At 46.8% G+C, this 19,925-nt stretch overlaps 1 protein-coding gene across 2 annotated transcripts in view; it reads right to left on the bottom strand.

Annotated features, from left to right (window-relative positions):
• The window catches only part of AFF3 (ALF transcription elongation factor 3), a 620,532-nt gene that overhangs the window by 70,104 nt on the left and 530,503 nt on the right, over positions 1–19,925 (bottom strand). The gene's annotated exons all lie outside the window — the stretch shown is intronic.

Raw genomic sequence — 19,925 nt, 5'->3', positions numbered from 1 at the left:
CTGATACGTTAGATGCTGTGCTGAGGGCTAGAGATTTCTTAGCTTGCTGTGTGTTGACTTCCAGGATAAGCTGAAGGCATTACCTGCCTGAATCCAGCCACATCCAGGGCATCTTCCTCTTGTTTTAGGTCAGCAGGGTTCCTCTGCCATTTAGAGTTTGCCAGGCTCCTTCCTTGCACTGTGGGTCTGCAGCCACCGCTGTCTGGCGTTGTTCTGAGCATGGCGGGGGCAAAATGCACCATGCGAATCCACACCCTCTGATTTGGAGGGCCCAGATCAAGGCTCCAAACAAGACAGTGTATGTCAAGTGTTGAATTGTGTGATAAAATCCTTAGGGCTGACAGTTGAAAGACCAGGGGAATAGGGAGGGCCAGAGTTTTCAGGGGGGTCCCCAGAGAAGTGGGAGCTAAGCTGAGTGCTGAACACAAGGTGGGATTTATCCTCTAGAGCAGAGATGGGGCAAGCCTTGGGCAAGGGGGTCGAAGAATGGGTGTGAAGCCAAGGCCAGCCAGACCCATCAGGGCGGGTATCAGGGCGACCCATCAGGGTGAAGTGAAACAGGCTCACACCGGAAGTGGTACTATTTATCCTTCCTCCTAGTTTCCAGAGTCTGGTATCAAGTAGCCCTTTAATTAATTACTTAATTTACTTTGGTCCCAGGGGCCCGCGCCTGTGATCCTGGCTCTTGATAATTGGGACCGGTGACCAGGTTCGCGGGAAGGGAGGAGCAGAGGCCCTGTGGCTTGCGCATGCGCAGTTCGCTCCTGCGCGCCCTTCCCCCAGGTATCTGGGTTCTCTAGCACCACGTGGACAAGATGGGCTCCTCCCATCAAGCCTGGTTCTGCAGATCTCTGCACTCTGGCCCTTCTATTTAGGCACACGAATGATGATGAACAGTGCTAGAAAAACAGACAGGGACTGACGGATTTCCTGGACTGCAAGAAATGAAATTCTATAAGCAAATGTTCTATGTCATTTAAAAGAGCAAGGCTATTCTGAGTGGGAAGCTCTTGAGAAAAACGCTGGACCAGGGCTCTCCAGGCACACTTCGGTGTAGCCGCAGCTAGAGGTGGGGCATACAGATAGGGAGGTGGGCTCCTCTCCAACCACCTTTACAGTGTGGCCCTACAGATAGACTCTTCAGAGGCGGTGCCCCCAAGAGAACACTGAGGGAGACCTCAAGGCAGAAAGCAACCCCCATGGACAGGGGCAGGGAATGAGAGACACCCAGCTAGGGGGAACACCACAAAGACATTCCAGTCGAGGAAAGACATGTACACATTGGTATATCTGAAATGGATAACCAAAAAGGACCCACTATAGGACGGGACCCCGTATAGCATGGGAAGTCTGCTCACATGGGAGCTCTGCTCAATATTCTGTAATAAGCTAAATGAGAAAAGCATCTGAAAAAGAATAGATACATGTATATGTATAACTGTATTACTAAGCTATTCATCTGAAACTAACACAACAGTGTTAATCAACTGTGCTCTGACACAAAATACAAATTAAAGAAAACACAATTTTTAAATGGCCAAAACCAGCAAAGATGTTCAGGCCATGCCTTTGTTTCTTTAAAGTTAGCTGAACAATGAAAGGCAGTTTCATTGCCACACTGATCGAAGAGGGAGAACAGTGGAGATGGGTAGGTAAGAAAAGGAAAGGGGAATGCAATGAACTAGAATGTGGGCAATATATTATAACTTTATTTGCTTTATCATTCCCGAGTATGGCTTCCCAGACAGTGCAGTGGTTAAGAACCCGCCTGCCAATGCAGGAAACATGGAATTGACCCTTGCCTGGGGAAGATGCCCTGGAGGAGGGCATGGCAACCCAGTCCAGTATTTTTGCCTGGAGAATCCCATGGACAGAGGAGCCTGGTGGGCTACAGTCTGTGGGGTCACAAGAGAATTGGACACAACTGAACGACTGAGCATGCATGCACGCGCGCACAGTGCCAAGTAAGTCCTGTGGCTCTCCAGCGCCGTCCTGGAGGAGAAAGTGAGCAGTCCTGCTCCCCAGATGTGCAGCCCGATGACAGGAAGAGCATCCCCAAACATCGCACCACAGGCCAATCAGATTTTCTCATCCCTGCCCAATGAGATGATTTGTTCTGGGAGGACCTGAATGGGCCTGTGCATCAGCCATGGTTGAGCTAGGCCTGCAGGGCCGCAGTGTGTCCTTTCCCTGGACACCAGGATGGAGGCAGGAGGGGCAGTCTGGGCCCCAGCTCGGCTCTGGTGAAAGGCAGAGAGCCTGCAGCTTGTCCAGGGGAACGGTTCCTGCCAGCAGGGAGCTCCCGCTTCAGACCCGTGTGTCTCCTTGATCAGAATCACTCTGCCTCAAAGGCTGTCTCACTTTTCTTTTCCCAGTGAAGGAAAAACGAGCAAGGGGGATCAGAGCAGGCAGGAGGAAGAGAGGGCAGGAGGAAGGTCTGATGTCAGAGCACGGCTGGCAGCGTGCGCCTTGGGCAAGTCCAAGGAGCAGAGCACATGTGGAACCTCAGAGTGTCACCTGAAAGAACACTCCCCAGGAGGATCTTAGGTTAAAAGATGAGACTTGCCTTATGCTACATAAGGCCAGGACCTGGCTTCCCCAGGCCCTGGAGCCAGGACCTGCCACTTAATTTGCAGGGGCTCACTGCAAAACGAGTATGTGGGCCTGTTATTCAGGAGGCGGGAAACTAGTGTCATCACAACACTACAATACAGCGCCCCTCTTTCCTTCTGTGGCCTCTCAATGGGCCACAGCACTTTCTCTTTGCTATTTCACACCATGCTCTCTGAGCCCGGGGGTACCTGTGGGGTGAATATAAGCCCAGGCACTGGGGGTCTTACCAGGTGGCGCCCTGGCTAGGGGGTTGTGACGTCGAGCCAGGCACCTCCCTCCTCATACGCCCACAACCCCAGCCAACACGGGCAGGGGGTGACCTCAAGGGTATTGTGGCCTGTGCAGCAGGACACATGAGGCACTGGAGTCAGGTTGGGGGAGAGGCTTGCCCCCAGACAGCTGCCCACTGAACAGACCCCAGGGCTGCCAGCTCGGGTGGAAAGGGCTTTGCAGTGCCCGAGGCATGCTGCCCTCCCGACCTAGCTGTGTCCATGCCCTGCTGGGGGTATGAGATGGCAGCAGTAACTGTGCCGAGTGGAGCGGGGAACACTAGGTGGGATCCAGGGAGGCAGACTCTGAGAGCCCGTCATAGGGAGGTGGTCTACCCAGAGCCAAGGGCCCCAAGCCCCTGCTGCATGCCCCATGGTCCCACTGGACTTTGCTTACAAAACACAGATGCAAGGAACAAACTCTTCAGAATTTCAAGAGGACAACTGCAGAGCATTAAACCAAGCGTAGGCAGTCTGAGAGTGGGGCTGAACGACATTGCACGGTCAGTGGCCCGTGATGCTGGTCCTGCCTAGAATGTAGGTTTCTTCCGCCTCTGTCCTCCTCTGAAACACAGGGCTCAATGCACAGGCTGTCTTCCAGGCTCCTGTCAGGGGGTGGGAGGGCAGATCCTGCCTGTAATCTACCGGTAACCGATCTGCTCGAATACCCCTACTTAGCTCACTGCTGTAAAGGTGGAAGAAAATTCTGCAGACTATTTCCAGGTAACCAAGGTGGTGACAGCTTTGGAAGCTCAGAGGAGGCTCTGTAGAGAATGGATTTTTAAATAAGTTGGAGTCCCATGTAATTAAAATAATCTCGAATAAAAATTGCCACTTCAGTAATTGCTTTTATATTATAATATTTACTACTATTGCCGTTGTGTAACTTATCTCATTAATTACATCTGGAAGAAAGTTAGGCAATGAATAATTAATGAGATGTGATAACCAAGGGAGTAATGGGACTTAAGACATAGAGCTTGGAAGTGTCACCTGCACGCGGTCCCATTAATGAGAACCTCGCAGCCTGAAGGCCACATGCTGGCAGGTGATGCTCTGTGCCCGGCCCCCGGAGTTCTTACAGGTCAGCACAGAAATCTCTGTGGCTTCCTCCCAGACGTGGAAACAGGTCAGGAATTCTCCTCAGTGGCAGCAAGAAAAAGCTTCCACTTTATTGAAAACAGACAGTCCTTGGCACAGATAACTCAGCAAAATATAAATCAGAAATGGCACCAAGGGGTCAGCACAGTGCTGAGGCAGCGGTCTGCGCCTTCGATAAAGTGGAGCCTGATGTTCTCCATCAGGACGTGGATGGTGGGCAGGGGATGTGGGGGAGGAGTAGGAGTACAGTCAGATGCCTTTGATCTGCAAGTGGTACCCCCACCCCCCCACATGGATTTCCAAACAGACCAACACTTGCTCCAAGGACGACACACTCCGCAGGCACAAAGACACACAATCGTCTGGAAAATCAAACAGAATCCTTGTGCACCATCCTACTGGGAGTGAGGTGCTTATCCTATCGTCTGAAAAGAGAGAAAATTAGTTTTCAAAGAAGCACTCTTGGAGAGTGAGACAGAATTGTGATTTAAGCTGCACTGATAGTTTGTATGCACGTGGCCCTCCAAGATCTGGACATTTTCTGATGTAATTTTCAATGAACATCAGATAGTTTCACAGATTACTTTTTAAATGGACTTTTGATCAAGATATGCTGTCTGTGGGGTTGCCACATAAAATACAGGGCACCCTCTGAAATCTGAATTTCAGATAAACAATGAATAATATGCAATATTAGGGATATACTTATCCCAAAGTTATTCCTGTATTTTTATTTGCTAAATCTGGCAGCCTAATGTTTGTGATCTTTCTAATCCATCCGATGTAGAAATGTGTGGTGCCAAGCATGGAGGAAACACTCCTGGAATGTCTGTGAATGAATTACTTAAGGAAGATGCATGGTCCGGCATGTCTGGCAAACAGCATCACTATTAAATAACATGTAGGGACTTCCTGCTGAAAGTTGTGCACCGTTTCTTCTGGGTTATTTGGCAGGATCCGAGATGGGATAACACATGAGACGATTAATTACAGTTAATCACAGATTGGGAAGTTGGAGGATCTGGGAGTTCATACTTCAGGTTGCCTAAACTGTATTTTAAGATCAACGTAATACAACAGACATTTTCATGGAAGAACAGTATCAATGAAAAAAAAATGTTGCCGTATCAGTAAACAAAGGGTGTTACAGCCATCAACCATCACATTAGAGCTGTTTCAACCACCCAGAGAGTGCCCCCCCCGCCCCCCCCGGCCCCGAGGAGACTCAGGATGAGAAAACGCAGGATACTGGCTCCAGTTAGCTGAGGGGCACATCAAAGGAGTGATTTCGATGAGCCCCTGACTCTTGTATTTTGCCATGAACACAAAAGTGCTAAATTTTTAAACTTGAGATATCTGATTTTCTTTAATTAAAACAGTAATCTCTTGAAGTTCTGACCACCTGGTCTTTGTTGCAAAAATTCCTATATATCCTGGCTCCTTCCTTAGCCCGTTGGAGCAGTCCCCTCAGAGCTATCTGAGATGCTGTGTCCCGGGCTTAAGTCCTCAGTTTTGTCTGCTGAATAGAACGTAATTCTCAACTTGTAGGTTGGGCATTGGTTTTTAGGAGACCATAGTCAGAAAATAAAAGGATGATACCATCTGTGTCTATTTCAAAGTCACAAAATTCAGGGTTACAATGTTACCTTTTAAAGCTTTTGAATGAGCTGAAAGGGATGAAAAGTAAGCCTTATGTAACCTCTTTCCCAGTGAAGCAAAATTTGTTTACATCTCCACAATTGCAACACTGCCAGCTAACTTAGAAACCTAATGTGGCCATAGTTAGAGATTAGAATTTCTATAAAAAGCAAACGCATTGAACTGGTTTCCAGAGCAGATGCAGAGAGTGTCCACACCCAGGGGCCTTTTGCACATCCTGGCTGACAGGGTTCCCCCGCCTTAGCTGTGTGCTGCTGCAATTGGACAACAGACGGTGGAAAATGTTGTTTTGTGCAACACAACAGGCTTGGTGATAATGTTGGATTTAATAAGTACCTGCCCTCTTTGGGTGTTTCACAGAAAGAAAGTGGGATCTTTAAAGCTAGAGCTGATTTCCCAAGCTTGCGTTCGCTGTTGTTTCCACTTTTAATCTCATACCACAGGCAAGGTAGAAAAGTCCTTTGAAAAGCAATTCTACTCCGTCAGGCCTTATTGGACCTTCCTACTGCCCTGGATGGGCTTCCCTGGTGGCTCAGACGATAAAGAATCTGCCTGCAATGCAGGAGACCAGGGTTCAATTCCTGGGTTGGGAAGATTCCTTGGAGAAGGGAATGGCTATTCACTCCAGTATTCTTGCCTGGAAGAATTCCATGGACAGAGGAGCCTGGTGGGCTACAGTTCATGGGGTCACAAAGAACTGGACATGACTGAGCCACTAACACCGTCCTGGATGCAGCTTACCCTTTTTAGAACATGTAGGGAGGATGGAGAGGTAGGTGAGGTCGACAGCTCACACCAAGTTTCATTCCAGATTCCTCTTAGGGGGCTGCTGATGGGGGCAAGTGACCCAACCCCTCAGAAACTCTACCCTTGTGAGGGGTGAACTCATTAAGACCTGAGTTTCGTGGAGAAGCCTGCCTTGACTAGGGTTCTGGCATTAAGACTGCCAACAGGGACTTCCCTGGTAGTCTGGTGGTTAAGACTCCACACTTGGAATGCAGGGGACTCGGGTTCAATCCTTAGTCAGGGAACTAGATCCCGCATGCCAAGACTAAAGATCCTGCATGCTGTAATGAAGGTTCCATTTGTCACAGCTGAGACCTGGTATGGCCAAATTAAAAAGCAAGAACAAAAACTTCCAACAGATGATCTTCCTCAGAAAGCTAACACTGGAGCTACCATGATGATGCATTGCATGAAGCTTAAAAAGGAGAAGGTTAACAAGTAGCATGCTAAATAGTAACTAAAGTCACAGCAATGGTGATAGCAAATGGAAAATGAACTACAGTGACTATTCACTGCTGGTGTTCAAGCACCTGTCATGGAACCAAAGACATTTCAGATCCCATCGTCATACTTCCCTCCAGAAGTTTATCAGCTAATGAGGAGATGAGGCCAGTGGAGGATGGTGGCCTGGGAGAATCAATGGGAGAATCAATGGGGGCACTCTCACACAGGAGTGACACAGCAGAGGGATCCAGACCTTGAAGGAAAGGTGAGTCCTGGGCTCGCCTCATGGAAGGGCTGACTTTTTAGGGGACCCAGGGTTTCTTCTTTTAATTTCAATTTGCTTGCTTCTTGGAAGAAAAGTTATGACCAACCTAGACAGCATATTAAAAGGCAGAGACATCACTTTGCCAACAAAGGTCCACATAGTCAAAGCTATAGTTTTTCCAGTAGTCATGAATAGATGTGTGAGTTAGACCAGAAAGAAGGCTGAGTGCTGAAGAATTGATACTTTCGAACTGTGGTGCTGGAAAAGACTCTTGAGGGTCCCTTGGACTGCAAGGAGATCAAAACAGTCAATCCTAAAGGAAATCAACCCTGAATATTCCTTGGAAAGACTGATGATGAAGCTAAAGCTCTAACACTTTGGCCACTTAATTTGAAGAGCTATCATTGGAAAAGACCCAGATGCTGGGAAAAGTTGAGGGCAGGTGGAGAAGGGGGCAACAGAGGATGAGGTGGTTGGATGGCACCATTGACTCAATGGCCATGAGTTTCAGCAATTTCCGGGAGACGGTGAAAGACAGGGAAGCCTGGCGTGTCCATGGGATCACAAATAGGAGGACATGACTGAGTGACTGAACCACAACAGCGTTTCATCAGGGATGGTAAAGTGGAAATGGAAGAGGGCATGTCAGAAGGAAGCAGCCACAGGCTAAGTCTGGAGGACAGGGGAGGCCTGCGGGGTGAGGTAGGCCATGGAGGAGGGCTCAGTCCAGGGGCGAAGGCTCCTGGGAGTGGCCTGGATGTCTCAGCCTCTTCCTTGGCCCCCTGATTAGCATTCTAGAAACTGCAGGGAGCCTTCTTTCCCAAAGAACTGCAGCCTCGAGTCAATGAAAGGATGAAGTTAGATTTCCCCTCACTGGTGGCCTGATTCTCGTGTGAACTGCTGCCTATCACCACCCATTCCAAACAAATGCCCTTTCAACTCTTCCCCATCTGCCTTCATAACCAGAGCTCTTATTCCATAGTTGGAAATGAATGGTTTATGTCGAAAATGTTTCCTAACACTGACACATATTCAGAATTAGTTATAATTAGTGTGGATATATAGTTTATGGTCTAAACCAGGATAATTTGTTTTTTTAAAAAAAAATTTGGTAAAATACACATAAAAATAAAATTCACCATCCTATCTTAGTCATTTTAAAATGTACAGTTCAGTAGCAGTAGGTATATTTGCATTGCTTTGCGAACATCACCACCATCCATCTACAAAACTCTTTTCATCTTACAAAACTGAACCTCCATTCCTGTGAGACACGAACTCCCCATCTCCCACTCTTGCAGCCCCTGGCAACCACCATTCTGCTTTCTGTCTGGATTTGACCACTCCAGATGCAGTTTTTATTTTTTTGGAACTTGTTTCACTTAGCATAGTGTCCTCTAGGTATGCAATATCCTCAAGGGACATGTTAGAATTTCTTAGTCTTTTTTTTTTGAAGCTTTTTGGCCACGCCATGCAGTATGTGGGATCCTAGATCCTTGACCGAGGACTGAACCCACACCCCTTGCATTGGAAGCAAGGGGTCTTAACCACTGGACGGCCAGGAAAGTCCAGAATTTCCTTCTTTTTAAAGGCTGATTAATATCCCATTGTGTTACGCAGAGACCACATCCTATTCATCCATTCATCCATCTATGGATATCTGAGTTGCTTCTACAGCTTGGCTATCATGAATAATGCTGCTATGAACATGGGTCTGCATACCTCTTGGGGATCCTGCTTTCTCTTCTTTGGGATACATATCCAAAAGTGGAATTGCTGGATCATGTGGTAATTCCTTTTTCATTTTTTGAGGAGTTGTCATTTTTTTTCTTCTGTAATGGCTGTACCATTTTACAGTCCCACCAAGAGTGTACCAAGAGTTCCAATTTCTCCACATCCTCGACAACACTTGCTGCTTTGTTTTTGTCATAGTGGAGTAGTGGTAACTCATTGTGTTTTAAGCCGGAACACTCTCACCAGTGAGGGAGACACAGCCCGTCACTACCCTGGGGTGCGTGGCGGCTGCAGCTGCCCTCAGCCTGGGGAATGACGCAGGAAGTGCTGCTCTGCTGACCTTGGATCCGGGGGCAAGGAAGCCAGGCTGCAGCGCTCTACAGAAGAGCGCGCGCCAGTCTGCAGAGGGGCCTGTTCCTCCCTGTAATCATCTGCTGGCATTCCCAACTTGCGTAGGTAGAGGAAAATGTTGCAGATTCCTGCCAGGTAACCAAGGCGGTGACAGTTTCGGAAGCTCAAAAAGGCTCTGTAGGGACACGATTTTAAATAAGGTGGTGCCCCTGAGCACTGTTATTGATTGCATAGTAAACACAAAGAAAATTTAGGCTTGTCGAAACACTCTGGTTAGAAGAGTGGGCATTTGGACCTGGCTGGGCTGATAAAAAAAAGGCAATGCAGTTAACTGCTATGCTATACTCACACAACTAGTTAGCTATGTGCTTCAAATAATCCACATCTCTAACTAGATTTATGTATATACCTGGTCATTTGACTTTAGATTAGGGTATTTTATATGATAATTTTTGTTTGTGATGTCTCCATTTATGTGTAAAGATTTATTATGTAGGCCAATATTGATTGTGAGTAAAGCTTTAGAGATCCTAATAAAATATAGATGCATCGAACAGAGAACAAATTAGTGGTTACCAGAGGGAGCAGGGAAGGTGGAATGTAGGGGTGGGCAGAATTTATAAAAAGGGTTATTATTGGATTTATATGAAATCATGTGTGTAAAGCTTTTGAAAACTGTAAAGCACTACAGAATTTAAAAAACTTTTGATAAAAAATTAAAAATAATACAGATACTAATGTAACTACTGAGAAATTAAACAGATGAGTCAATTCTTAATATTGATAAGACTCTTTGCTTTATCAACAACAACAACAAAAAATATAGATCCATAGATTGCTACCTGATGTGAAGAACTAACTCATTGGAAAAGACCCTGATGCTGGGAAAAATTGAGGGCAGGAGGAGTAGGGGACAACAGAGGATGAGATGGTTGGATGGCATCACCAATTCTATGGATATGAGTTTGAGTAAGCTCCGGAAGTTGGTGATGGACAGGGAAGCTTGGCGTGCTGCAGTCCATGGGGTCTCAGAGTCAGACACGACTAAGGGACTGAACTGAACTGATAGACTGCTACAGGAGACCAGCTCATGGGAAAGCTGGATTTAATGAACACAGAAATGGCTCAGGATTAGGTGGCAACATGGTGATCTTGGTGATCCAGGATATTCATGGGAAAAGAGATTATATCAGAGATTTACAAAGATGTTGTTCTTTATCCTGAGTATCTAATATTCCAGGTTCCCATGTCTAGTCTACTAGGTGCGGCAAGTAAAGAAATAGAGTCACAATTTTAATTTAAAATATACAATTTTAATCTTTCCTAAGGAGATGCAAGAGACATGGGTTCAATCCCTGGGCTAGGAAGATCCCCTGGAGTAGGGAATGGCAACCCATTCCAGTGTTCTTGCCTGAGAATTCCATGGACAGAAGCCTGGAGGGCTACAGTCCCCAGGGCCGCAAAGAGTTGGACTTGTCTGAGCGACTGAGCACGCACCCACAATTTACGTATTATTTTTATAACTTTAACCAAATCTACACGAACGAAAACATTTTCAAGGCTTTACAGTGGAGTATTCAGATTCTATTCTAAGTATAGAAAAGGAGGAAACTACTATTAAGGTATTTTTCAGCCAACACCATCCTACTATTAAGAGACAGTTCTGTGAGGAAGGATTGTAGTTCTGACATAGCCAATGGTACTTAGCTATATCACAGCTAAGTCTTAACCACTGGACTGCCAGGGAAATACCCCCAATAGCATTTTAATAACAGATTATAACTATTACTATAATAATTGATGACTTTAGCAACTGGGACAACTAAAACTTTTCCAGAAAAGCAACTGGGTATCAATAGCATCTAAGTATTGGCTTTGGATATATTCAGTTTATGATATACATTTAAAATCATTATATTTGATGTCATGTTTGCTGTAAACCACTTGAAGTAATTCTGTCTCTATTTCACGTGATGGACAGGGAAGCCTGGCGTGCTACAGTCCATGGGGGTGCAAAGAGTTGGACATGACTAAGCGACTGAACTGAACTGATTCAACAAAAAAGGAGAAAAAGTTGGCATAATGGTGAATATTTTTGAATTAAAATTGCCACTTCAGTGATTGCTTTTGTATTAGAACATTTACCACCATTGCCCTTATGTAACTTATTTCATTACTTTTGGAGAAAAGGAGCCGCCATGCCTAGGTTGGGATGTAAAGGGTTAAGGATGAAGGAGGGAATGGGGTTCTTTTGACTTTACCCTTTATTCCTCATCAAGAGCAAGAGCTTTTCAAGTGGCTTTTTCTTTTTCTTTTTTTTGCAGCAACTGTGTTACTAAACAGTGGGCCATTTGTAATCAGTCTTTTTTAACATAGTTCTCTGGCAAAAATAATCTCTCAAAGCCTGACAACAAGGCCTTGAGACAGATAGAATGAGCACTACTATCTCCACTTCACAGAGGAGAAATTAAGCCCCTGTTGGTGTGACATCCCTTCTGATGTCCAGGGAGACCCATGTGGTCTCCACTACCCAGGAACTTCATCTCACTTGCTTGAGGCAAGGAACTTGGAATGATGGATGACCAGTGCCCAAAGGAACAATACATAGTCAGAGAACGCAAGAAATTCAGCAGCTCGTTACCAGTGACGAGGGCCACACAGGAGGTGAGCAGAGGGTGCCATGGGGGCGGATGGCAAAGGCAGCAAGGCAGGGCATTTCGGCAGTGACTAGAAGCATGGATAGGGGTAGCGAGGCGTGTCTGAGGGAGGAGAGCAGAGGAGAGACCCTGTTCCAGGCAGAAGGAACAGCGTGTGTTTCGGGGTAGGGGAATGAAGACTCCTGTGCCTTGACTCTCGAAATGAGTCCCCAGGGGCCCCAAGGCCTCCTGAGAGTTGAGCTCCTGCTGTGACACCTCTGCTTTTTCTTTTCCATTATGCTTTATTATGAGACACTGAATATAGTTCCCTGTGCTATGCAGTAGGACCTTGTTGGTAATTTGCTTTATACACAGCACATTGTGTCTATGGATTCCAAACTCCTAATTGATCCCCGTCCCCCGCCCCGCAGCTTTCATCTTCATTAATCACAACTTTGGTCTCTATGTCTGTGAGTCTATTTCTGTTTTTTAATATAAGTTCATTTGTATCATATTTTAGATTCCACATGTAGGTGATATCCTGGTATATGTCTTTCTCTCTTGACTGACTTCATTTATTATGATCATCTCTAGATCCATCTCTGTTGCTGCAAATGGTATGATGTCATTTTTTTTTTTTTTTTTTTTTTTACTGCTGTGGTGGTTTAGTTGCAAAGTCATGTCCAACTCTTGTGACCCCATGGACTGTAGCCTGCCAGAATCCTCCGTGGGGATTCTCCAGGCAAGAATATTGGAGTGGGTTGCCATTTCCTTCTCCAGGGGATCTTCCCGACTAAGAAATCAAACCTGGGTCTCTTGCATTGCAGGTAGATTCTTTACTGACTGAGCTACGAGGGAAGCCCCGTTTATCGCTGAGTAGTATTCTATTACTTATCTGTTCCATGTCTTTATCCATTCATGTCGATGGACATTTAGATTGCTTCCATGTCTTGCCTTCTGTAAATGGTGCTGCTGTGAACATTGAGGCACACGTATCTTTTGCACTAAGAGTTTTCTCTAGATATATGCCCAGGAGAGGGATGGCAGGATTATATGGTAGCTCTCAAGTTTTTTGAGGAACCTCCATACTGTATTCCATAGTGGCTTTCCACCAATTTACATTCCCACCAACAGTGTAGGAGGAAGGTTCCCTTTTCTCCATGCCTTTTCCGGCATTTATTGTTTGCAGACTTTTTGATGATGGCCTTTCTGACCAGTGTGATACATCACTGTAGTTTTGATTTGTGTTTATCTAATAATTAGTGATGTTGGGCATCCTTTCACGTGTCTGTTGGCCACCCGTATTTCTTCCTTGGAGAAATATCTATTTAGAGCTTCTGCCCATTTTTTGATTGGGTTCTTTGTTTTTTGATTATTCTGTTTTATGAAGTGTCTGTATGTTTTGGAAATTAAGTCCTTGTTGGCATGACATTCCTTTTGATACCCAGAGAGATCTGTGTGGTCTCAACCACCCAGACCCTTCACCTCACTTGACTGAGGCAAGGAACTCAGGACGATGGATGACTGGTGAGCAACGGAACAATATAAGGGCAGGTTCACATTTTAAAGACTCAAGCGAGGGTAGAGAGTTGCTGTCAGGATGTGAGCAAAATTTGGCCTGTATTTTGAAATGTTAGCGAATAGCTAATATTTCTCTGGCCAGTTGGAAGGAAAAAAAAATCTTCAAGAAATATAAGCCTTAGGCAATCATGCTGGCTTGGCTCTCCTTTACTCATCATATAACTCCGTCAAAGCACGACCACAGCGCTTTTCAAGTTTTCCATCATCTTCTATTTTAAGTGCAGGACACAGCAGGAGGTCTGAAATCCCTAGAAGTGCTTGCCCGGAGAAAAGAGAAGTGGATTGAGGTCTGTCCTATGTCCTACCACGCAAGCCCTCAGCGGGATCCTTCGTGGGCCTGTGTTCGTTTCCATTTCACGTGCAAACGTGGAGTGGACAGAGACGAAGCGTGACAAAGCGTGCCTCTTTTCTGACACGTGGGCAGGGGCAAGGGCAGCCTGTGGTCCTGCATGAGGCACTTGGGCCTGTTCCATGACCGTGAGGCCATGGGTTTTGTCCTTTTGGGGATTCTGTAGGCAGAGCAAGGATGAGGCCCTTTGCCACCAAGCAGGTCTGCCAGGTTCTCCCCGCCCTAGGCTATGCTGCCTTCCAAAAACTTGGGCTCCACCCACCTTGGGCACCTGACTCCACCCTCCAGTCCTCAGTTTCCCCACGTGGAAAGTGGGGACAGTGATTCCTACCCCAGAGGACAGTCGGGGGGATGAAGTGGGATGACAACATCAGGTCCCAGCAGAGGACTTGGTGTGGCAGCCATGAGGTTCCCAGAGGCCTGGCGGTGGCCTGAAGACCACAAGCCTTTCTCATTCAGTGTTCTGCTCATCCTCCAAAAACAGCAAAGGCCCACCAGGCTGTCCTTTTAGATTCCACTGAATAGCTCAGTGGCTGGGCAATGACGCAAAGAAAACAGGGCCTCCTTCACCTAGTCCTGCAAAAACTAATAAACACCCCAATTCTCTGAGCCTGTGCAGCATGCATGGCTGAAAGGGCCTCTACACATCCTATCTGCCTTCTCTCCCCGGACCAGGATTCGGCTGGCTGAACAGGGGTTTGTTGTTCAGTCACTCAGTCGTGTCTGACTCTTTGCGACCCCATGGACTGCAGCACGCCAGGCTTCCCTGTCCTTCACCATCTCTCGGAGCCTGCTCAAACTCATGTGCATTGAGTTGGTGATGCCATCCAACCATCTCATCCTGTCACCCCCTTCTCCTCCTGCCCTTAATCTTTTTCAGCATCACAGTCCTTTCCAATGAGTTGGCTCTTCACATCAGGTGGCCAAAGTATTGGAGCTTCAGCTTTAGCATTAGTCCTTCCAATGAATATTTAGCGTTGATTTCCTTTAGGATGAATGGGGATTATGTCTTCATTTTAAGAAGAGGAACCGTGGCCTAAAGAGGCTTGCTGGCTCCCTTATGGTGAACAGGGCAAATGGGGCCACCGGAAGGCCAACTGGGGCCTCTGGACTTCAGGTCTGCGCCGGGCTTCTCAAGTCTCTGTCCAGTTAGCAGCGAGGAGCCAGTAAGCCGGTGGACCTGGTCTGCAAGAAGGAAAAAAGGGCCACAGCCTTTCCCTTCCCAAGTAGTTGGTTTCGTATCAACATTTAACCCAACTGACCTGTACTTAATGAATGAGCATGGACATTCCAAATGCTGCCTGTCAGGATGGAGGAGCAGTGAATACAGGGCAGTGTGAAAAGGGAAACTCAAGGCCAGAGAAAGCTACAGGGAGGGGGAGGAGAGGCTCAGGAAGGCGCTCAGAGTTTGGCAGCAGGTTAGATGGCTGTCCTTGAACAACAGAGATGCAGACGGCCAGGCTCTGATGCCGGCTGAGGAGAGCAGAGGTGGGCACCATATTCTGCTGGCCAATAGGAGGACCCGGTATGACGGTTGGCCTGCCAGCATCTGGCCTGGGAGCCAGCACGGGAAAGGTCAGCCTGCTCCCCTCCAGGGGGAGCACGTTAACCTTTCAACACCAGCAGGGGAGCTCATCGGGCTCCAAAACACAGTCGGCAGAGCCAGCAGGCCAGCCTGCCAATGCTGGCCCAAGGCTGCCTGCGGAGGACGTCAGAGGCAGGAGTCAGAGGAGGTGAGTGGCAGAGAGGGGCCGAGAGTGGCGGAGGGACCGGCCCGGTGCCCAGAGTTAGCAGCTGGCTGGGCAGCTTGCTCCAGCTGGCTCAGCATCCTAGGAGTGAGCAGTGAACCGCCTGGGTGGGGCCGCCTGGCTGCGGGTGGGGGAAGCAGGGAGACAAGGGGGTGGGAGGTGCTGGCCTGAAAGGCTCTGGGAGCAGAGAATGAAGGCTCCAGGCCTTTGGCTAGTTTTCTCCACTAAAAGGAGATTAAAAACAAAACAAAAAACAGCTGTGGTGTCACAATTTAAATAAACTTCCATCAAAAGAAGCTAAGAAGTTTGGTTTTAAATAAAACAAAACCCCACTAATCTACTAGTTTTAAAACTACCCACCCACCACAAAAGTTTCTCCAGCTGGACTTCCACTTATTAAGGGCACAGACACAAGTGAATGAGTTATAAAGACACGGCGGCCTCAGTGCATTAAGAAATATACATGGGAGATTTTGCTGGTGGTCCAGTGGTTAAGGGGCTTCCCAGGTGGCACTAGTGGTAAAGAATCTGCCTGCCAATGCAGGAGACGTGGGTTCAGTCCTTGGGTCAGGAAGATCCTCTGGAGGAGGGCATGGCAATGCACTCCAGTATTCTTGCCTGGGAAATCTCATGGACAGAGGAACCTGATGGGCTACAGTCCCTGGGGTCGCAAAGAGTCAGACATGGCTGAGCATGCACAAGCAAGAGCAGTGGTTAAGAATCCGCCTGGCACTTCAGGGAGCAAGGGCTCAATCCCTGGTCCAGGAGGATTCCACATGCCTTAGGGCAACTAAGCCCACGTGCCATAACTGCTGACCACGAGAGCCTAGAGCCTGAACGCTCCCAGCTACTGAGCTGGCAAGCCGCAGACAATGTACCCTGTGCCCAACAAGAGAAGCCAGTGCAGTGACAGCCTGCTCCCTGCAGCTAGGGAAAGCCCACGTGCAGCAGTGTAAGGGCCCGTGGGCCACGACGGAGACCTAGCACAACCATAAATAATAAATACATAAATTAAACTTTTCTAAAAGTTCGCTTAAAAAACTTCCTGTTACCAGAGGCCCCTCTGGCTGCATCCTCCTGGCTCAGACCTCAGGCGGTGGGTTCGCAGGAACCCGCAGGCTCCCCGCTCCCCCCACCAAGTCACTAAACCACCTTAATGAGTAATTAGTGGTTTCAAACAGCTTGTTATTTATTTACTCGAAAGACCATTAACAGTTTCTTTCAGGCTGCTCTGTTCTGTTGCGTAAAATACATGTTTGGGGCCTTTAAAAATATGCCTTATTTACCTGGTAGGACTGATTGTCTTCTCTGGAGTTGTTACGTTTTATGGTGGCAATTAGTACTGGGGGGCTTTTTAGAAGCTGGTTTTTAGACTCGATGGCCTGCTTCAGCTATGACACTCGTGCAGACAGCTGCACGGGCAGTCAGCGGAGGGCAGTCAGGGACAACCGCAAGACGAGTGTGTCCGCTCCGTGAGTGTCCATGGGCGCCACTGACCCCGTGGGAGAAGAGACCCCACAAAGAGGCTTAGTGAGCACTTTCCCTCTTTCCATGGCCCCCAAACAGATCTCTACTGGGATCCGCCAGGTTACCTGAGAGTCACTGTTTTTGCAATAAGGATGATTTACTTTAAAAATAATAAAATGAATCAAATTCTTTAGAAATCAACTGGGAAAGGTGTCAGGAAATGACCCAGGGTGACTTTTGTAGGTGAGTAAAGTAGGACTGACAGGGGAGGCAGGTGGCAGGCTCCGCAGGGGCCGGGGTGAACTCACCCGGCACCCAGGGACCCACAGGCTTTAGATGGGAGAATAGGCGAGATTAGAACCTAGAAAAAGCTGGGAGGAAATGAGCAATGTAAGGCATAGTTCTTGGGCTTTGTTGATATTTATTTTTCTATAATGTCAAAGTAAAAACATGCTCCATACTATGATTTGTTCATGGTTCCATAAATTAAATCCACTCTGTCATATTTTCCTGTGTTCCTTTTTAAGCTTCTTGGCAGGACTTAGAGAATATCTCATGGTACTTTGATTAGTGGGCTTTCTTAGTGATGCAATAGGGTAATTACTATCATATGGATAGACTAACAAAGCACTTTTTCTATTTATCACCTCATTTAATCTGACCGTAAACCTAACAATGAGGGCATAATTACTATCCTGTTTATGCAACTGAGAAAGTTCAGACTCAGATGGATAAATACTTTTCCCAAATTCCAGCCCAAGTTCAAGGATTCAAAATCCAATGCTTGCTTCATGATGTCTTACAAAAGAAGAGAGGAAGTCAGGGAAAGCTGGGCCAGATATATGGTGTTTCTCCTCCTCCTTATGGGAGCAGAGATGTGTAGCATAATTTGAACTCACGGCCTTTCATGTTTGAAAGGCATTAAGTTATTATTGAGCAGCCATTCTTTTTTCTCTAAATAAGTTTATTTATTTACATTTACTTTTGGCTGTGCTGGGCCTTTGTTGCAGCGAGGCCTTCTCTAGTTGTGGCAAGTAGGAGCTACTCTCTAGGTGTCGAGCACAGGCTTCGCATTGCAGTGGCCTCTCTCATTGAGGAGTGCGAGCTCTAGATCGCTCTCTAACTTGGTGGGGTGGGAGGATGTTACTGAAGCTGCTAAGAGCATCAGCTGTAGCATCAGCTGGAGTCAGACAGGCCGCACTGAGGCTTTTCAGCCGTTAGAGTGTGGGTCAGTCACGTGTCTCTGGAAACCCAGGTTCCCTGGGATTTCAGAGAGGATATGTGGAGAATGAAATGAAATAAAAATTCATCTCTTTAGGCCCTAATGTTGAATTCTTCCTTCTTGGCTGAGTGGAATAACGACAAGTGATACACATGAAATGCTTGGTGTTGTACTTACACATGTCTGTTGTACTAACAAGTCCCAGGACCACACAAGCACATGCCGACATTTAATACACACAGTAGGTCTGCATGTGTCTATGTTTCCTCTGAAAATGAAAGTGTTAGTCACTCAGCTGTGTCCAATTGTTTGCGACCCCATGGACTGTAGCCTGGCAGACTCCTCTGTTCATGGAATTCTCCAGGCAAGAATCCTGGAGTGGGATATCCTTCTCCAGGGGATCTTCCTGACCCAGGAATCGAACCCAGGTCTCCTGCACTGCAGGCAGATTGGTTACTGTCTGAGCCACCAAGTTTCCTGTACCACCCTGTAAACTCCCAGAGAGTGGGATACATGGGCAAAACATTTTTGTGTCTTGCATAGAGACTGACTTGACACCTCACTCATTGTGGGGTCTCTATACTGCAAACGTGCATTGAATGAAGGAAGGAAAACAGAAACACGAAGAATTGGTAGAGATAGTATGGGAGAGCATCTTAAGATGTGCCCATAGTGGGAAGCCTGGCAATGAGGAGAGGGGAGAAAGAGACAGGGAACAGCCAGAGATCATGTCTAGGTATTAACAGAACTATGGCATCCTCCAGTTCTCTCTGGTTACTGATTTCTAATTTAACTCCACTCTAATTGAATTGCACTGGATGGTTTCAATTTTTTGAAGGTTTTTTTTTTTTTTCTGGAGACTTTCTTCCTCCTTTTGGACTGTTTAAAAAAGAAATCATTCCATTTCCCTGTCCCGTGTGGCAGTTAATAGTACGTCTCAATTTTATAGCATCTTTTAGGTGGAGACTCCTTAGTAATAAGCCCCTGACCATTAAGCTCTGCTTCCTGTAGTGCTCTGCTGCCATGGTGAACAGGCACCATTTCAGCAAGCAATTTTCTATTTTAAGCCCAAAGTTGCATTTGTTGTGGTCATTCAGTCGCTAAGTCGTGTCTGACTCTTTGCAACCCCGTGGACTGTAGCATTCCAGTCCTTCACTGTCTCCTGGAGTTTGCTCAGAGTCATGTCCATTGAGTCGGTGATGCTATCTAACCATCTCATAGCATATCAGACACCTTCCGAACTGGGGGCCTCATCTTCCTATGTTGCCTTTTCATACTGTCCATGGGGTTCTCTAGCTAAGAATACTGGAGTAGGTTGTTATTTCCTTCTCCAGTGGACCACGTTTTGTCAGAACTCTTCACTATGACGCATTCATCTTGGGCAGCCCTGCACAGAATGGCTCATGGTTTCACCGAGTCATGCAACATCCTTCACCAAGACAAAGATCCATGAAATGCGCAAAGTTGCCATTGCTTAACCACGAAACGTGGGACCTAATTAATTCATTCATTTGTTCATTGTTTTCTTCATTCATCAAATGACTTCTGTGTCTCCTAGTTGCCAGGAAATGTGCTAGGTGCTAGGGATTAAAAAAAAAAATAGCTAGGCCAGAAATGTAAGGATTATTATAATCATTAGTAGAGACAAAGGATCTACTAATGCTACTAGCTACTAAACAAAGTGCAGATGGAGTAAGCTA

Source organism: Dama dama, chromosome 11 (assembly GCF_033118175.1).
Source record: "Dama dama isolate Ldn47 chromosome 11, ASM3311817v1, whole genome shotgun sequence".
Taxonomy (NCBI): Eukaryota; Metazoa; Chordata; class Mammalia; order Artiodactyla; family Cervidae; genus Dama; species Dama dama.
This window is presented reverse-complemented; position numbering and strand designations above follow the sequence as displayed.